The sequence below is a fragment of the Saimiri boliviensis genome, chromosome 4, assembly GCF_048565385.1.
Source record: "Saimiri boliviensis isolate mSaiBol1 chromosome 4, mSaiBol1.pri, whole genome shotgun sequence".
NCBI classification, from domain to species: domain Eukaryota; kingdom Metazoa; phylum Chordata; class Mammalia; order Primates; family Cebidae; genus Saimiri; species Saimiri boliviensis.
In genome coordinates, this window is record NC_133452.1 from 38657869 (window position 1) to 38678565 (window position 20697).

At 38.1% G+C, this 20697-nt stretch overlaps 1 protein-coding gene across 22 annotated transcripts in view; it reads left to right on the forward strand.

Annotated features, from left to right (window-relative positions):
* The window catches only part of EPB41L2 (erythrocyte membrane protein band 4.1 like 2), a 228489-nt gene that overhangs the window by 22262 nt on the left and 185530 nt on the right, over window positions 1-20697 (forward strand). The window lies entirely within an intron of this gene.

The window sequence follows — 20697 nt, forward strand, 5'->3', positions numbered from 1 at the left end:
GGCTCAGTTTTATCCTTATACTTTCAATAGTCACTATCATGACTCTTTTGTTAAGCATTAAATAGGAATTGCCAGTTTGAAATACTTTGAACACTTACTGAATGTTGGGCAGCAGTACAAATAATACAGCTGCATACCATACTAATAAAAACAAAATGCTGTGCCTTGAAAAACCATCTCTTCTCCAAGAATGAAAGAAGTATTATGGAATTCTGTATTTATTTACTAGGGACTTACATTTTGGAGTAAATAAAAGATTATACTGTATTTTAGTTAAAAATATTCCTTTTCAGTGTTAGGAGGCATGGTTGACTTCTGAAATAACTTTACAAGATAGTTTTTGTAACTATAAGAAGACCATTAATTGTTTTTAAAGAACCAGCATTTAAAATATGCGTGAAATTGCTTTAACTGTGAATACTGTTATATCTAGTAAATGGTTATTCTGTGAATTTTCCAGATGGTGATAGCAATTAGAATAATTTGATTCATCATTTCTGTCTCATTCGTGATATTAATGAATTGTGAATTAGTACAATTAAAATCTGCCCTGGATTGTCTCATATAAGACTCTACAGCCTTGGTGTTTCTTAAGTGAGAAATGCCAGTACATGTATTTAGAGAAGTAGTTATTTTCTACATCACTGTATGGAGGATTTAAGGCGTTGAATAGGGAATATATATGATAAAATTGCTTAAAATTTTATTATATTGCTTAAATTGTCTGTATTTCTTTTGATTTTTAATTTACGTGACCTTAAAAATAAGTCAAGCTGAAAAGTACATTAAAAATAAAAAGAAATATAAAAATGAAGATTTACATGCATGTTTATTGATATTCTGTTTATATGTGTATTTTTGTATGTATATACACAAATATTTTTAAAGGACATCATCCTTGATAAATCTCTCTTCTCTGAAATGTCTACTGTAAATTATTGCAGATTTTTTTCCCCCCTTGAATGTAATCCTTAAATGTTTTAGGTTTTTAGGGCTGGGTATGGTGGCTCACATCTATAATCCTAGCATTTTTGGAGGCTGAGCTGGGCAGATCACTTGAGGTCAGGAGTTAGAGATCAGCTTGTCCAAACATCTCTACAAAAATTAAAACAATTAGCCAGGTATGGTGATGTGTGCAGTTGTCCCAGCTACTCTCGAGGCTGAGGCAGGAGAATTGCTTGAACCCAGGAGGTGGAGGTTGCAGTGAGGTGAGGTCACACCACTGCACTACAGCCTGTGCTAGAGAGCAAGACTTCATTTCAAAAAAAAAAAAGTTTTAGGTTTTCAAAGTGTAAAGATGGATAACATTTTGGAGAAAAAAATTACAACAAGTACTAGTTGAGACTACTTTGTTTTCAGTGGTGTTTTTTTTTTTTTTTTTTTGAGACGGAGTTATGCTCTTGTTACCCAGGCTGGAGTGCAATGGCATGATCTCGGCTCACCGCAACCTCCGCCTCTTGGGTTCAGGCAATTCTCCTGCCTCAGCCTCCCGAGTAGCTGGGACTATAGGCGTGCGCCACCATGCCCAGCTAATTTTTGTATTTTTAGTAGAGACGGGGTTTCACCGTGTTGACCAGGATGGTCTCGATCTCTTGACCTCGTGATCCACCCGCCTCGGCCTCCCAAAGTGCTGGGATTACAGACATGAGCCACCGCGCCCGGCCTTCATGTATTCCTAATGATCAGCATATAGTAAGGCATTCTGTAGATGCTTGTGGAATGAATGAAAACCAGTAAATGAAATAAAGTTGTAGAAAAGTTCAGATTTTGAAATAGTTTGCTTGTTTTGGAATAAGCAAATAAATTAACTGCTTTTGGGAATCTTTTTATTGCACAGAAATTTCTCAAGTGCTAATCGTAATGTGAATTGGCTTATAGTTGAATTTGAGACAGATTCTTAAATGGAGATGGTGGAGGTGATCAGCTCACAACTTCTGCTTTGCAACCTAACAGTGACTTACCCAACCATACCTCTTTCCTGCCCCTCTCAGTGGAAAAGGTGGCCTTGTTTCAGTCTGTGCATAAGTAAGCTTATCCTGGTTGCGCCCTAGAATTTGGTCTCATCACTTCTGGCCTACTCTCAGATGTCCTATTAATTAACCCATAAATGCTCTTTTTTTTTCCGTGTATTTAGACAATGATATTCCACCTGGCTTGTACAATAGAAACATTTGGGGATCTTAAAAAAAAAACCTGGGCCCCAATCCAGATAAATTGTATTAGAATCTTAGAATCATAGAATTGTAGAGTTGGAAGAGAGAAAAGTTATTTTATGAAGGAACTGAGACCTACAGACTTTAGAGGGGTTTTCTAAGCTAATGCTTCTAATTAGTCTAAAAACATGGGGCAAGAACTATGGTTGCCATTTCCATCCCATTGCCCCAGAATCATTAAATCCCATTCATTTGCTTCTTCACTGGTTTTCATCCTCTTACTCTCCTTTTCCCAGTTTATTCTACTCTTTATGCTGTTATTTTATTACATACGTCTTCTGCTCTTTAAGATGCTATTATTGTTTTATTAGGCTACTGTCTTGCTCAGTAACCTCTAGTTGTTCCTTTTTACCTATGGTGGAGGTAAAAATGAGCAGTTCATGTCCCCTCCTCCCTTCTCCCCTACTGGATCTTATGCTGCAGCTAGGGAATCCTTTCCTGTCTTCTATTCAGCTATATATTTTTGAGAATTTGACAACATTCCATAAACTGTACCTGGAATTCCTTCCTCCTTTCTGATACCAAATTATAGAATGTTAGCTCTAGAAGATTATAATCATCGTTTAACTCAATTTTAAACTTATAAATGGAAATATTGAGACCCTGAAATTTTTATTTTTATTTTTTAATTGCATTTTGGGTTTTGGGGTACATGTGAAGAACATGCAAGATTGTTGTATAGGTACACACATGGCAGTGCGATTTGCTGCCTTCCTCCCCTTCACCCCTATCTCTGGCATTTCTCCCCATGCTATCTCTCCCCAACTCCCCACCCCCCACTGTCCCTCCCCCATTTCCACCCCAACAGACCCCAGTGTGTAGTGCTCCCCTCCCTGTGTCCATGTGTTCTCATTGTTCAACACCTGCCTATGGGTGAGAAAATGCGGTATTTGATTTTCTGCTCTTGTGTCAGTTTGCTGAGAATGATGGTTTCCAGGTTCATCCATGTCCCTACAAAGGACACGAACTCATGGTTTTTGATGGCTGCATAATATTCCATGGTGTATATGTGCCACATTTTCCCTGTCCAGTCTATCATCAATGGGCATTTGGATTGGTTCCAGGTCTTTGCTATTGTAAACAGTGCTGCAATGAACGTTCATGTACGTGTGTCCTTGTAGTAGACGATTTATAATCCTTTGGATATATACCCAGTAATGGGATTGCTGGGTCAAATGGAATTTCTATTTCTAGGTCCTTAAGGAATTGCCACGCTGTCTTCCACAATGATTGAACTAATTTACACTCCCACCAACAATGTAAAAGTGTTCCTATTTCTCCACATCCTCTCCAGCATCTGTTGTCTCTAGATTTTTTAATGATCGCCATTCGAACTGGCGTGAGATGGTATCTCAATGTAGTTTTGATTTGCATTTCTCTAATGACCAGTGATGACGAGCATTTTTTCATATGTTTGTTGGCCTCCTGTATGTCTTCTTTTGTAAAGTGTCTGTTCATATCCTTCGCCCACTTTTGAATGGGCTTGTTTGTTTCTTTCTTGTAAATCTGTTTTAGTTCTTTGTAAATTCTGGATATCAGCCCTTTGTCAGATGGGTAGACTGCAAAAATTTTTTCCCATTCTATTGGTTGCTGATTCACTCTAATGACTGTTTCTTTTGCTGTGCAGAAGCTGTGGAGTTTGATTAGGTCTCATTTGTCTATTTTGGCTTTTGTTGCCAATGCTTTTCGTGTTTTAGTCATGAAGTCCTTGCCTATGCCTATGTCCTGAATGGTTTTGCTTAGGTTTTCTTCTAGGATTTTTATGGTGTTAGGTCTTACGTTTAAGTCTTTAATCCATCTGGAGTTAATTTTAGGTAAGGTGTCAGGAAGGAATCCAGTTTCTGCTTTCTGCGCATGGCTAGCCAGTTTTCCCAACACCATTTATTAAACAGGAAATCCTTTCCCCATTGCTTGTTTTTGTCAGGTTTGTCAAAGATCGGATGGTTGTAGATATGCTGTGTTGCCTCCGAGGCCTCTGTTCTGTTCCATTAGCGACCCTGAAATTGTAAATGATCCCTCACTGCTCACCACCCAGGCCACAAAGCAAATTAGCCTCAGTCCCAGGTTATAACTCATGTCTCTATGTTCGCTTTTCACTTTGAAGATGCAGCTGAGGTTTTACCGTTTCTCTCAAACCTTCTCTAATCAACTTAGAGGGTCTATTCCGGCCTTCCTACTTTGGTGCCATCATGGCAGCATTTATGCTTTCCCTTGTATTAATGATTAACAGTGACATTGCTGACCTCTGACTTTTGAACTCTGCGCTGATAAGCATATCGCTTATCTCATTTAACCTTACAAGCACACAACAGGGTAGATAGTGTTATCCACATTATAGAAGTAAGGAAGCTGAAATTTAGAGAGGTAAAGTCTTTTTTTTTTTTTTTTTTAAGACGGATTTTCGCCCATTACCCAGGCTGGAATGCAATGGCGCGATCTCGGCTCACTGCAACCTCCGCCTCCTGGGTTCAGGCAATTCTCCTGCCTTAGCCTCCTGAGTAGCTGGGATTACAGGCATGCGCCACCATGCCCAGCTAATGTTTTGTATTTTTAGTAGAGATGGGGTTTCACCATGTTGACCAGGATGGTCTCGATCTGTTGACCTCGTGATCCACCTGCCTCGGCCTCCCAAAGTGCTGGGATTACAGGCTTGAGCCACCACTCCCGGCCGAGGTAAAGTCTTAAAAGGTAAAGTTTAGATTTGAATCCAGGTCTCTCTGGTCAGAGAGCTGGACTCATTTACCCTGTATTAAAACTTTTACACAGAAAGTTCTTTTCTATGCTGCTGAATTGTAAGGCTCTTGATAACAATGAGTACATCACTACATGTCTTTGTATCTTCTACCACATCTATCCCAGAAGAGCTCAGGAAATATTTATTGACTTCAGTTGGAAGGATCATAACTTTTGATCGCATCTTGAAGATCAAGGTGTTGGTGTGTGGTGGGGAAGGAAGCAGAAGGGGACATAGGAAGTACAAGGATAGGACTACATTTAGGTTCCAGATCTAGGAAGGAGACAAAGGTGTGGAGGTGATTGAAGTTTCTTTGGAATAATATGGACAGCAGAAGTTCATAACTTTCCTCATTTGCTTGTTGTAACTCAGTACTACACATTGATTCACCTGTAAGAGTTTGCGATAGCATCTCAGTTGCCATTGTCATTGCTGGCTTTGTTCACTGTTGTATTTGGCATTTCCTTCCTTAAGTAGTCCTGAAACTGTCTCACAGTGAGTATTAACAAATACTTTTCCATGTAAGGTTGGTTGTTTTAACCAACAGAGGTCTCGGATACTTTTCTTAGGTAAGATCTTGAACTTTGTCTTCTTAACTAAGAGCTTCCAAACTGATAGCATGCTTAAGCTGTGCCAGTCATTTTCTTGTGGATGTAAGTTGTGTGAATGATTGCCCTTTTGTAGTCGGGCAGTTAGGTGTGAAGAATCTTTTCTTCCTTCTTCTGGGCGCTAGGAAAGTGAAACCCTTAAGCTGTTTAAGTATATTGATTTTCCATTTTTCTAGGATTCGAGTTTAGTCTTATATGTTTTTTTGAACCAACCCCCATAGGATATTGTGCCAGCTTAATTCTTTAGTGATCACAGGAGGGGAATGAACCCAACTTTCACATCGATTCAAGAGTTGTAGGGTGATCTTTGAAGTATAGTTTTCAGGACATTTGAATAACCTTTTAAAAATAAACGCTATTATTTGAGAGAGAGGATAAGTGACATTTTCAACCCAAACTAAGTGTAGGAAGAGCACCAGTGTAGGGCCCTGAGACCTAAGTTGTTTGTTCTTGTCCTTACTTTGTTTTAACCAGTTATATGATCTTGGAAAAGTCATTTTGAGTTTAATCTTTTTCATTTCATTTTTTGACACAGGATCTCAATTTGTTGCCTAGGCTAGAGTGGAGTGGTGCCAGTTTGGCTCACTGCAGTCCCAACTAATTTTTGTACTTTTTGTAGAGATGAGGTTTTGCCATGCTGCCCAGACTGGTGTTGAACTCCTGGGCACAAGAAATCTGTTGCCTTGGCTTCCCAGAGTTCTGGGATTATAGGTGTGTGACACTACACCTGGCCAATTTTCTTTATTTCTAAACTTTTAATGAGATGGATTATATTATACTGCCCCCCCGACTGCCCCCAATAGGTTTACTGGTCTCAGACACCAAATTCAGTTTGTTTCTGATAGATATGAAACCATAATTAACATTCCCTTTGTTTGGTTAAGAAAATAGGTCTCTGGTATCAACTTGTGATGGTATTACACCATGTAGTATGTTCAGAAACTGGCTTGTGGACTTTCGGTTCTCCATATGCATTAGATATTTGAACAGTCGTGACCACTTTCTGTGATCACATCTTCAAGTAATTGTTGGTGATGATAGATTTAGCCTTTGAGTTTTATTTTCTGTTGTGGTAAAACACATATAAAGATATATTAAACACTATACAAAAATATGTAAAAAGATGCCATTTTAACCACTTGTAAATGCGCTGCTCAGAAGCATGAAGTATATTCACAGTGCCGTGCAATCATCACCACTATTTCCAGAACTTTATCATCATCCCAAACATTTACTCAGTTAACAGTTAACATTAAACAGTAACTCCTCCTCCTTTCCCCCCGCAGCCCCAGGTTACTTTTCTTCCACTTTCTGTCTCGATGAATTTGCCTATTCTAGGTACTTCGTAAAAGTGGAATCGTACAATATTTGTCTTTCTTTATGTGGCTTATTTCACTTAGCATAGTGTTTTCCAAGTTCATTCAGTTGTAGGATGTGTCAGAATTTCATTCCTTTTTATGGCTGAATGATATTTCATTGTATGTATATGTCTTATTTTGTTTATTCATTCATCTATTATTGGACATTTTTTGTTTCTACCTTTTGTCCATTGTGAATAATGCTGTTACGAACATTGGTGCACAAGTATCTGTTTGGGTCCCTGCTTTAAATTCTTTTGAGTGCATACTTATGAGTGGAATTGGTAGGTCATATGGTAGTTCTTAAATTTGTGGGGAACCAACAGACCATTCTACAGGGGCTGTGCCATTCATTCTTTATTCCTGCCAGCAACTCATAGGGTTTTATTTCTTTTACTTCTTGCTTATACTTGTTTTTCCCCTCCCTCTGTCCCTCTCTCCCCCTTTGTCTTTCTTTGTCTCTTTTTTTTCTCTCTCTCTACCTTCCTTCTGTCCATCTGTCCTTCCCTCCCTCCCTCCCCCGCCTCCTTTGTCTTTCTGTCTCTTTTCTCTCTCTCTTTCTCTCCCCTACCTGATCCTTCCCTCCCTCTCTCCTTCCCTCCTCCCCTCCTTCCCTCCTCCCCTCCTTCCCTCCTTCCCTCCTTCCTTCCTTCCTTCCCTCCTTCCTTCCTTCCCTTCCTTCCTTCCTCCCTCCCTCCCTCGCTCCCTCCTTCCTTCCTTCCTTTCCTCCCTCCCTCCCTCCCTTCTTCCTTTCTCCCTCCCTCCCTCCCTCCCTCCCTCCCTCCCTCTTTCCCTCCTTCTATCCTTCCTTCTGTCATAGCCATCCTGACCAGGTGCGGTGGCTCACACCTGTAATCCAAGCACTTTGGGGGTCTGAGGTGGGTGGATCATGAGGTCAGGGGTTTAAGACCAGCCTGGCCAAGATGGTGAAACCCCATCTCTACTACAAATACAAAAACTAGCCAGGTGCGGTGGCAGGCACCTATAATCCCAGCTACTCGGGAGGTTGAAGCAGGAGAATTGCTTGAATCTGGGTGGGCAAAGGTTGCAGTGAGCCACGATCATGCCATTGCGCTCCAGCCTGGGTGACAGAGTGAGACTCCATCTCTAAATAAATAAATAAATAAGAGTGAGACTCCATCTCAAAATCAATCAGTCAATCAGTCAATCATAGCCATTCTGATTTGTGTCAAGTGGTATCTTATTATGGTTTAGATTCACATTTCTCTGATGACTTAATGACATTGAACATCTTCCCATGTGCTTATTGGCTATTTTTATAACTTTATTTGGAAAAACGTTTATTCAGGTTTTTTGCCTAATTTCAGTTTTTTTTTTTTTTTTTTCCTGAGATGGAGTCTTGGTCTGTCACCCAGGCTGGAGTGCAGTGGCGTGATCTTGGCACTCAATCACTGCAACCTCCACCTCCCAAGTTCAAGAAATTCTCTTGCCTCAGCCTTCTGAGTAGCTGGGATTATAGGTACCCAGCTAATTTTTGTATTTTTAGTAGAGACGGGGGTTTTACCGTGTTGGCCAGGCTGGTCTTGAACTTCTGACCTTGTAATCTGCCCATGGCACGTCGCCCTCCCAAAGAGCTGGGATTACAGGCATGAGCCACCACCCCCAGCCTTAATTTTTTTTTTTTGTTATTGTTAGTCTTTGATTTTTAAATTTAACATTGAATAAAGAGGTACCATTACACTTATTAAAGAGGTTAAGTACACTTAACCTCAGCATTGGTATATGTAAAATTGGTACCTTTTGGTTATTATTTTAGCAGGACTGGTAGATAAGAATACATCCTCTTTTTTCACAAATACAAATTGTTTCTTGACTTGAGAGATTAAGTGACATAGTAAACAGAATTTGGGATTTAAAGTTCCAGGCTCAAGCCCATGCTTTGGGCAAGTTGACCTAGCAGGTGAGCAATACTTTGTAATCTCCTGGGATGATGGTCACTCTGCGTCAGTACTGGTTCTTGAGATTAAAGTATAAATCTGAAAGTGCTTTGTGAACTGAATAATGCCATTTGTTATTTTTTACTTTGACCCACTGAGATACTGTGACCTTGTGTGCAAGCTAGTTTTTAATCATGAGGGAAAAAAATGAAGATTTATGTAGCACTTGTCTTTAAAGGAACCAAAATTATTTCATTTATTCCCTTTACATTCTCAGGAGCTGAAAGAAGATAAATGTTACCGTATCTTATGGATGAAAAAAATGAAAGAAGGATGAAACCCTGGTATTTTTCCGTAGCTTTGTAAACCACTATACCAATCCTTCTTTAAGCAAGACTTCATTGTGCTACCTAGGGCTATCTCTGTGGTTCTTGATATGATAATATATAGGAATATGATATATGATATATGATAATATATGGGACTGTAAATAAGTTTGGTTTATGGGCTTTTCCGATAAGCATTTCTTTGAGTGATTTTCTCTTCGAGTGTGTTTTTAGGGATATCATCTCAGGGTTGACACCATTTTGAAATTTGCTGTATAGTTTGAACAAACGCCTTGCTGCTTCTCCTTTTTATACCCTCTTTGGAGTAAGTATAGCTATGTCCTCTTCAAGAAAGAATTTCATGGCATTTAAAGAAGAAAATATTATCTTCTGCCAATGTTAATATTAACATAACATTTCTTTTTCTAATTTTTTTTCTAGTTCTCATTTGTGTGCTTCAATAAATGCTACTTTCAGAATTGGAGAAAGGTGGAGTTAGGAAACATATTATCAGGCCAGGCACGGTGTCTCACACCTGTAATCCTAGCACTTTGGGAGGCTGAGGTGGGTGGATCACAATGTCAGGAGTTCAAGGCCAGCCTGGCCAAGATAGCACAACCTTGTCTCTACTGAAAATACAAAAAAATTAGCTGGGCATGGTGGCAGGCACCTGTAATCCCAGCTACTTGGGAGGCTGAGGTAGAGAATTGCTTGAACCCGGGAGGTGGTGATTACAGTGAGCTGAGATCTTGTCACTGCACTCCATCCTGAGCGACAGAGCAAGACTCCATCATAAAAAAGAAAAGAAAACATCAGAGTTTCATGGTCAAAAGATTCATTTTATAGTGACAATTACTATCTCACAGGTTAGATTGTTTATTTCTTTTGATTGTAAATATTTACAATTCTGAAATTTTAGCTGGTATGTTTATACATTATTTTCTTTTTTGTGTGACAGTTCATATAATAGAAAAGTTAAATGAGGAAATTCGGAAGTTTTGAACTGTAACATTGGCCAGGAGTTGGATTTCATTTATTATTAGTAAAATTTCCAGTTAATTAAATAAGATAATTCTGATGTTTACAGGTTACTGTATATTCTTTCAAGTTGCTTCTTGGTGCACAACTCTTCAGTTGAATTTACTAACTGTGTATGATTCTCTAGGAGTCATTTTGGTTACCCTATCAGCTGTTTCTATGGCAATTTTTTTGTTCATTATTATCACTTATAGCTTACCCTATTACGGCTTAAAAAAAAATCTCTGTATATTTTCTCATTCTTGCTTGTTTGCTTACTTTTCTATCCATCAGTCTAAATGGACATTTAGGTAAATTTGCTTTTACATTGAATACTTAAGCCAATTATTCAGTCATTTTGTCTTTTTTGGGGTGGGTAGTACCTATTGGATATTTAGCACTGTGCTACATTTTAGTATCTTTTAGCATTCACTGTAAACTTTAAACAATTTTTTTTTTAAAGACAGGATGTCCTTCTGTTGCCCAGGCTGGAGTGCAGTGGCGCCATCTCAGCTCATTGTATCCTGATCTCCTGGGCTCAGGTGATCCCCGCACCTCAGCCTCCTGAGTAGCTGGGACTACCAGTACATGCCACCATGCCTGGTTAATTTTTGTACTTTTTTTTTTTTTTCTGAGAGATGGGATTTTGCCATGTTTCTCAGGCTGGTCCTCGAACTCCTGGCCTCAAGGGATCTGCCTGCCTTGGCCTGCCAAAGTGCTGGAATTACAGGCATGAGCCACACCATGCCCTGCTTCTCTATAAACTATTTAATACCTCCGACCCTTTGGTACCTCTAGGCGGAGGACCTCAATTAATTTATGAGGAGCTGTTGCTGTACACAAGTAAGTATGTTTGACTACAACTGCATCTTCACAAAATGGGCCTAGTGGAGTCATAATATAAATGGTTCAGATTAACTTAATTCAGATTAAGAAAATTGTTTCATACTGAAGTAAGTGCTTGAAAAATTGTCTATTTAAAAATGCAGTGCATTTTAAAGAGTTACTATTCGAAGATCTAAAATATACCGAGAAGGCTGCATGTTTTACTTTGGTCTTATTACCATCCAAAGGAAAGCTTATATAAAAATGATTTGTCACTAACATTCTGCTTTCTGAATAACATAGATGAGTTTTTTTTAGCAGGTCCTGGCTATTTGTTTAGTCAATAGAGAAATACTTTCAGTAAAAGCCTGTTGGTAGAATTTTTCCAGTTTATGGAGCACCTGCTCAAGTGGTTGCTTTTCTGAGAGGCGGTGGTAAGACCAGGATGTTCCAGCCTCAGGGAGGGCCTTCCAGCCCATCTCAGCCCGGCCATGTCATGCTATGATAGGCTCCACTGTTCATTGGTCAAGGAAGGGATAAGGCCCTGCAGTCACACTGCCTTTGCCTCTTGCTGACTTTATTCTTGAGCTAGTCACTTGGCAGAGCCTCTAGTTTCTCTTAGGGTTGCTGTAAGCATAGAGCACAGGTCCTGGTAGGGAGCAGATAACCATTTGTTAAATTCATTGAGGAGGTGTAAACAGTGGTCCAAATAGTTTTTAGTGTGTGTGAAACTGTGATTGTACCTGCCATGTATTTGTGAAAGGCCACAATCCAATTGTGCAGGGTAGTGGGGGCTGCATTAAAAAACAAAAAAATAAAAAAAAAAATCCTCCCTTGAGGATTTCATTGTTGGATAAAAGGCTCAGTCAGAGCAATCAGATCTTGCTTTGGGCTTTTAGGTATTGTGGCACCAACAGCTGTATCCCATTAAAGACCAACTTTTGGCTGTTTGATAGCAGTTAAATGTCAGCGGAATGTTTAGGCAATTGCTTTGTAATTTGACAGGCATCTCTAAGATTTTCCAAAGTAAACGTATGAAATCTAAGTCAGTCTTTGACATGTAAATCATATTCAGGATTCCATGGGGGTTGAGGTGGGAGAATGAACTTTTAATTTTTGCAATTAAATTTGGCAATTTAAAAATAGAACTGTAATAGCTCTAATGTCTGATTCTTTCTGCATGTTTAAAAAAATATCATTTCTATAGAATGAAATTGTAGAAAGTAAATTTAGCTTTTGAAAGGACAGTGATTAATGTGATATTTATCCAGGTGGTTTTTAGAATTTGACTAGTGGAGTTAAACATGCTTTTTTTTAAAATTTTTTTTTTTAAACAAATGCTCAGGTGGGGTGGGTGTGGTATTTTCAGGTTTTTGCAAAACCCTAAACTGTTATGCTTTTTTCAGTCCTAAGCAAAACAGAAACAAACATCAGTATTCCTTTGATGCTTTTCCCAAGCGTAGCCCACCAAAGAAGGAAGTTCTAAGGAGACAAAGTCTTGTATTTCCTTACCAGAATTTTGGGAAGGAGATGTTAGGGAGGAAAATACCCTTGCAAATATGAAATACTCAAGATTTTTTCCCCATTAGTATTCTCTCTCCATTGTTACCACTGCTGAGTTACACTGATTGGAAGAAGGGAAGATTGAGATGTTTGCTATTTGATAAAAGCAACTGATCTCCCATTGAGAATTGTGATAGCTTTGCAGAATTCCTTGTAACCCTCTAAAGACGAGTTGGTCAGTCATTTTGGTGTACCTTTAGTAATCTGGTACACCTGCATTAAAAAATGCAGCAAGAGTTTTATAGCATTTGTATGATACATAGGGATGAAAGGAATGAAGGACTTGGCAAGTATAGATTATTTTAGAGTGAGAAATGTTGCTTTAAATAATTATTGCTTGGAGCATTTGAGTCATCTAGTCACCCAAGTGTGACTGGAGGTCAATAATGAAGAGAAAAACATGTATGTATAAAACATATTTATCTGTAGTAGGTAATGTACCCTGAAGAATTTTCCATGAAAATGGTGTAGTGTTAATATATTTCAGATAATTTGGTAGATGATTTAGAGACTGCATGGTATTTTCTTGTGATTATGGGAACGAAAAGACTTCTGTTTGAGGGCTGTTTGAGTGAGGTTTGTGTATGTATGCAATGTAGTATTGCAGTGTTCAAAGTATAGAATCAGATTTAATGATTTGATCATATAAGTAATTAACTTTTTCTCTTTTAAAATAATAAAACAGAGCCAATGTTTTATATAGTCTAGTATGTCCTGAGCATCAGACATTGGGGTATTTTTAGTTCATTGCTTTATTCCTTGGAGAGCAAAATTGTTGCACTAGGGGATGACCCATCCATTTGTGACAAATAAGCAGAACATATCCCGGTAGGCTCAGAAGGAGAAATGAGTCCTGTACACAGCATAGAAAACTGCTTTGTGCTCATCAGGAAAGGCTTGTTTGGCATATAGTCTTCTAAGCGGCATAATAATCATTTTGTCTACTCTAGAAGTGATATTTTAATACATGTTCATTCTTAGAAGGTATTAGTAATTCTGATGTTGCTCTAGGTTGGTAATGTTGGTGAATTGACAATCTTTTTGCTCATAGTGGTAATGAGGGGCAGATTGACTTCATGCATTGTAACTACTAACTTTTAAACTCAGATATCTAGTTTTAAAACATGTTGAAACTTTACTTTCTGTTTACTGGTATTTGCTTGTTTGTCAGGTCTTTTGAAATGATGTCGGCAGACACCAAATAAGTATACTGTATGTTGGATATTTGAATTTGCTTAGGCACTTATGAGTGAAGTTATAATGTAAAATTTTCATTTTGCCTTCCTTGGGAATATTTCCAGTCCTGGCAGTTTGGTTTTAATTAATTTTTTTAAAATTTTGGTGGGTACATAGTAGGTGTATATATTTACGGAGTACCTGAGATATTTTGATACAGGTATGCAATGTGAAATAATTGCATATTGGAGAATGGGGTATCCATTCTTTCAAGCATTTATTCTGTGTGTTATAAAAGTTTCATAAAAACTTTTCAGAATAATGCCAGCCCTATTGCTATGATGGTTAGCTCATGGAGCCACTATTAATCATTGGCTGCATTAAGCATTGGCCTTGTATCTTTTTGGCAAACATCTGAGTCTCTGCAGGTTTGTGAGGTAATGGGTAATTGTTGGACTTCCTAGCAACAGCCTGCTGAGACCTAATCTGTTATGTTCCAGGGGGAGCTATAATAGCTATGTTGGGGCTTGGCCTTGTGGAAAGGAAGCCTATTTGCCTTATTGTCAGCTTTTATTGTATTAAAATACACACTTGGACGTGGGTGGTGCACATTTAGATGTGAGTCTAATTTGTAAGGCTTGCTGTTATGATTGAGTATATTTCAGATTTAATAGAATCAGTTATATCTAATGGTTCTGGCTTGCAGAAGGAAAAGACAAAAAAACAAACAAAAACCCAAAACAAAACCCAGTAACTCCAAACCCAGCCCTGCTATAGTAGAAAGTTTAACTTTTTAGCCTTTAGTTATCACCAAATAATCTCCATTTATTAGGAAAAATATGTTTTTCCAATGTAGTTTGTCTGCTCAGTCTCTTACATGGTATATGTATTTGGAATGAGAGCTGTAAAAGTTGTAAAAATTCTTGTACTTAAGTGTATTTAGTAAGTCAGACAAATGAGTTACATAGATAAAACAATGACAGAATAAGTTTTAGACCAGTAACAGGTATTATATGCTTTGAGATACCCAAAAGAATATGTAGTAAGGGAAGACGTCTGGAAAACATTGACGAATGGGGCTAGAAAAGGCGAGGGAGAAGAATAGAGGTGAGATGAATGCAGAGAGGCCACCTTGCGCATACCCTAGAGCAGGAGTCCCCAAACTATGGCCCGAGGGCCGCATGCGGCCCCCTGAGGCCGTTTATCTGGCTCCCCGCCGCACTTCAGGAAGGGGCACCTCTTTCATTGGTGGTCAGTGAGAGGAGCACAGTATGTGGCGGCCCTCCAACAGTCTGAGGGACAGTGAACTGGCCCCCTGTGTAAAAAGTTTGGGGATGCCTGCCATAGAGGGTTGTATGGGCAGACTAGAGGAGTTAAAATTTAATCTGCAAGGCTATAGGGATTCTGTTGTAGCTATTAAGGTGTGGCATGGTTAAAGTAGCATTGAAACAAATGAATAGCAGAATGTCCAGGATGGTTTGTGTGAAAGGTCTAAATTGGTGGTATATACCAGGAAAGACAGGTTTATTGGTACAAAGTGACTACCCTCATAAAGTGACATTTACTTTGTTCAGTTCTCTGTAGCCCAAAGTTTGAGCCTCTGCTTTAGATACACAAATTCAGTCTTGTCAGTGTCTTGTTAAGAGGGCTTCGGAAAGCTGAACCATGCCCTTCCTACTCTCCCTCAAGCAAGAAAAACAAAAACCAAATACCCAACTCCCACAAACAAATAATGAGCCTTTAGAAGAGATGGGAGGTTATGAATTAGAATGCCAATAAATATACACATCATCTTGTCTGGTGTGTGTTCTGCTTGTTGGCCACATGGCACGTTGTCAGTTGGTTTATTGTGGGGGTTGAATCAGAACTGGAGGGTTGGTTATAATGATAAAGCTTATGAACAATTCCTTGTTATTTCTTATAATTATTATCTGTCTGTTCCTAGGCTAGGTGCTTTCTCTTGTTCATACAAGAGAACAAATTTGTGGAACAAATTAAATCTAGTCCCTGCTCTTGCCTATCCACTCAATAAGTCTATTCTTGCTAGAAGGGACTAAGTTCCTAAATTTCTTTTCTCTTTTCTTATTGCTGGCCACTCTTCAGATTTACAAATGTATGCAAAGTCTTTTTAATAATTTCAATCATAGTGTCTTTAGTCTCAGTGACCCGGGGGCTGTTTGGCATTTTTTTGGGTGACTTTGCAGAGCTTTGCTTTGATCCACTTTGTGATGACTTTCAAAGGATAATCTTACATTTAGATTTCTTTTTGCTGCTGTGTGCTGCATACAATTTGAAATGGACCAAAACTGCTGGCAGGGCAGTAAACCAGGAAGCCAGCTCAGGGGTTCAGCTTCTAACTGTGAGCTTGCTTTGCTGCTGGTATAGTATTTTCATACTTTAGGGGATTTGGAGTAGAGAATTTGCTATAGGAAGGAAGATGGGGATCAATCTACCAACCTTTGCAAAGAATAGATGACAGACACTAATGAGGACAAATGTGTTTTAAAGAAAGTATGGAGTCAGAGGCAACTCTGGAGTGAAAGCCCAAGGGGGAGTCGGTTTTGTGGGAAGATGGTTAATTTTTGACAGAGCCACGGTAGATCATCCAAGGGAGATCATTATAGGCCAGTGGTTTGGTGCGGTTTGATACTGTGACTTTGCTGATTGATCAAAGCCAGAAATGTACATTTGGGCAGTGCAATATGAAATAATCACTGTCTGATCTTGATCAAGTGTTACTTTTTCTGAGCATCTTTAAAACATGCCTTAAGTTCCATGTTGGTTTGATGATTAATAATAGAATAGCTAGCACTGTTGTGGTATTAGGCTAAGTACTTTTGGATGTAGTACCTCATTTAGTCTTCAAAACAAGTTAGGAATTGGATTCATTTATCCCAGTCATACGGGAGGGGAAACAGGCTTGGAAAGGCACCTGAGATCACAAGAATGGTCTTGGAACTTGGGAGTATTTGGCTGCTACTCTTAACCACTCCACTGCATTGCCTCTCAGATAATTTATATTAAAGCAATCTGAAAAGTATACGGCTTAAAGAAAACCCTGAAATAAGTGGAATAGAATGAGGCCTTCAGTGGGAGGACGATGGGCTGAACTGAGTTTTGTAATGATACACATAGAATGAGGAATGGAGAGGAAGAAGACTGACTGTTCTTAGGAGAATAGAGGCAATTAAGAGAAGGATGGCTTTGAATCCAAAGAAAAGTGTGTGTTAAACAGCTGAGGATATAGGAGAGGGTAGGAACCAAAAATTCTAGAAGCTAGCCTTTTCTTATTCTCAGGTATCACTTCTCAGAGACGCCCTAAGTGTAGTTAGCACAGGGTAGTCTAAGATCTGTGAGTGCCCAGTGCTTAATATAATACCTAGTGCATCGTATGTGCTTGGCATTTGTTAAGTAAGGTAATTATGTTAGTAGACATTTGGGAGATAACTTTAGTAAGACACGATAGGTCCTTGTGTTCAAAGAGCTCCTGGTCCAGTCAGGGAATATGATTGTTAAAAGCATAAATAAATTGCTGTGTGCAAGTGAATAGCTCTTGTGATTGATGTAGCACATTGTCTTGTGGTTCTGCTTATTCTGTCATAGAACGGCTTTTGACATGCCATTCTGTAACAGAGATGCTTCGTTTTGGGAACCTCTTGCAGCTGGAAGGCTTAGCAGTGCCACACCTCTTTCTTGGCCTGGACACAAGACCCTGTATAATGAGCAGCTTTCCCAGCAGCTTAACAATCTCAACCATACACCCAACACACGAGTGACGTCAGATGACTCATTTTCTTCTTCAGGATGCCATATTGTTTCATTGCACTTGGCCTTTTGGACATTTGTTTCTCCCTCTGCCTGTTTTCTCTTCTCCTCACCTGTCAAACTTCTACTGATCTTCAGAGTTCAGTTAAAAAAAAAAGTGTTCATGCTGCTAAGTTTTTGGTCTGCCTTCGCCCTTAGAGCATTTGGCTTCTCCTTCCTCTGTGATTCTGCCTCTGTTGTAGACCTAGAGCTCTGTGAAATCATGTGTTTCCATGTCCATCTTTCACAGTGACTTCAGGGCTTTGTCCACTTTCCTCCTTTTTCCTCCAGAGTTAAGCCTAATTAATGCCTGAGTCATAGGGGGAGTATCCAATACACAGGTCCTGAACGAGTGAAATAAGAATGACTGACTGCCACTCAGAAAATGACAGTTTTCTCCAATATTTTTTAAAATAAAGGTGTATTTATGTGATAGAAAAAAGAGTTCAATACTATATATATTATATATCATATATATTTATAAATATTTTTATAAATATAAATATATAAATATATAAGTATATATTATATATAATATATTTAGTATTGAACTCTTATATTTATAAATTTTATATATTTATAAATATAAGTTATATAAAATATATGATATATGTTTATACATTTATATATTCATAAATATATAAAATATTTATATTTTTTATATCTTACATATAGTAAATAATATATATTTATAAATTTATAAATATATAAATATATTTATAAATTTATAAATATATAAGAGATATTTACTATATGTAAGATATATAATATATAAGATATTATTTACATATATAAAATATATAAGATATTTATAAATATATAAGATTATTTACTATATATAAGATATATAATATATATTTATAAATATATGATATATATAATATATACTTATATAAATATGTATAAATATATATAAAATCTATATATTTTGTGTTTGCGTGTGTGAAGTCTTGCTCTGCTGCCCAGGCTGGAGTGCAGTGGCATGATCTTGGTACTCAGTAACTACAGCCTCTGCCTCCTGTGTTTGAGTGATGCTCCTGCCTCAGTCTCCTGAGTAGCTGGGATTACAGGTACGTGGCACCACGGCCAGCTAAGTTTTGTATTTTTAGTAAAGACAGGGTTTCATCATGTTGGTCAGGCTGTTCTCGAACTCCTGACCTCATGATTTGCCTGCCTTGGCCTCCCAAAGTGCTGGGATTACAGGCATAAGCCACTGTGTCTGGCCTATATTTTTATTACTGAAATCTTAGGCTTACTAAATATTAGATATAATTAATTTTGGAGGGAGATGAAGGACAACGCAGAAAAGCGAATAAGAAATAATAGGAAAGGGGGGTGGGGTTGGGGGAAAAAAGAAATAGTAGGAAATAAATAAGATTGTTAACATCTTACGAAGTCTTTTTAAACTTTTAGGGTAGCAGATGAAATAATAAAACCTTTAAGTGTTGGGTTTATTAAATAGTAGTCACATACACATGTAAAAATAGCAATATATCATTTATTAATATATGGAAGAAATGCTTTTTGCATTATTTTATGAAACTATGTAAAATTGTGTAAAACTTATCTAATGTAGTTTTCTAAGACATATTCATTTTCTTTTGTATTGTTTGAGATTTAATACTTTTTACTAATTTTTTCAACAAACATATATTGGTGCCAAGCAATACTGTAGGTAATGGAAATAGGATGGTTTACAAAACAAACAAAAATTCCTGCCCTCATGGCAATCATCTTTTAGAGTTGAATCTGATGTGATGATATCACAAGAATTTTATCCAGAAATATGTTTGATTACTTAATATCCATGATATCTTTAAGAGGTTAGTGTTAAGAATTCCATTTTAAAAAAGATTTTTAAAAAGCTTACATATAATGGTGTTATTTACAGTTGGAAAGGAAATAATTACCTAGGAGCAATGGATGATGATGATGATGATGATGACGACGACGATGACGATGACGATGACACTGTTTTTATAATAGCAGTGAACACAAATTACTTATCAGGCATGGTAATATACCTACAGTGCTTTGATTGATTTGAACACCACACTCAATTTTGACACAGGTGCTATCAGTTATTTTCCTTTTACAGATGGGGAAACTGAGGCAAGGAGATTAAATCACTTGCCCAGCAGATAAATATGGAACCAGGATTTGAACTCAAGCCTGTTAGTAATTTATTACTCAAAATAAAGCAATTGAGAGATTGTTCTCTTTAATGAGAAACTTTGTAAAGATCTGAATATAAAGCTGGTAGAGCGTTATCTGTATATAAGCAATAATTCCTATAGGTAACTTGTAGTAGAAAGAATGCAACGTCACGTGGTATATAGCAGGGGTTCCCAACCTCCAGGGCACAGACTGCACAGCAGGAGGTAAGCGGCAGGTGGACATTACCTCCAGAGCTCTGCCTGTTGTCAGATCAGCAGTGGCATTAGAGTCTCCTAAGATCATGAACCCTATTGTGAACTGCACATGTGAGGGATCTAGGTTATACCAACTCCTTATGAGACTCTAATGCCTGATGATCTGTCACTGTCTCCCATCACCCCCAGATGGGACTGTCTAGTTGCAGGAAACAAGCTCAGGGCTCTCACTGATTCTATGTTATGGTGAGTTGTGTAATTATTTCATTATATATTACAATGTAATAATAATAGAAATAAAGTACACAATAAATGTAATGTACTTGAATCATCCCAAAACCATCCCCTGACCCTGGTCCATGGAAAAATTGTCTTCCACGAAATCTGTCCCTAGTACCAAAAGGGTTGGGGATTGTTGGCATATAGTGTGGCAATTATGAGCACTACTGGAGCGTCACTGTCTGGGTTTGTGATTTCCAACTATGTGCCTTAGTTTCATCTATAAAATGGGAGTATGAATACTATTTACTCCATAGGGTTTGGTGAGGATTAAATTAGTATATGCAACAGTTTGGTGCATAGGAAATGTTCAGGAAGTGTTAGCTGATGCTCTTACTATTACCTTCTTTTTTTTTTTTTTTTTGAGATTGAGTCTCACTCTTGTCACCCAGGCTGGAGTGCAATGGAACAATCTTGGCTCACTGCAGTCTCCGCCCTCCAGGTTCAAGCAATTCTCCTGCCTCAGCCTCCTGAGTAGCTGGGATTACAGGTGCCACCATGCCTGGCTAATTTTTTGTTTATTT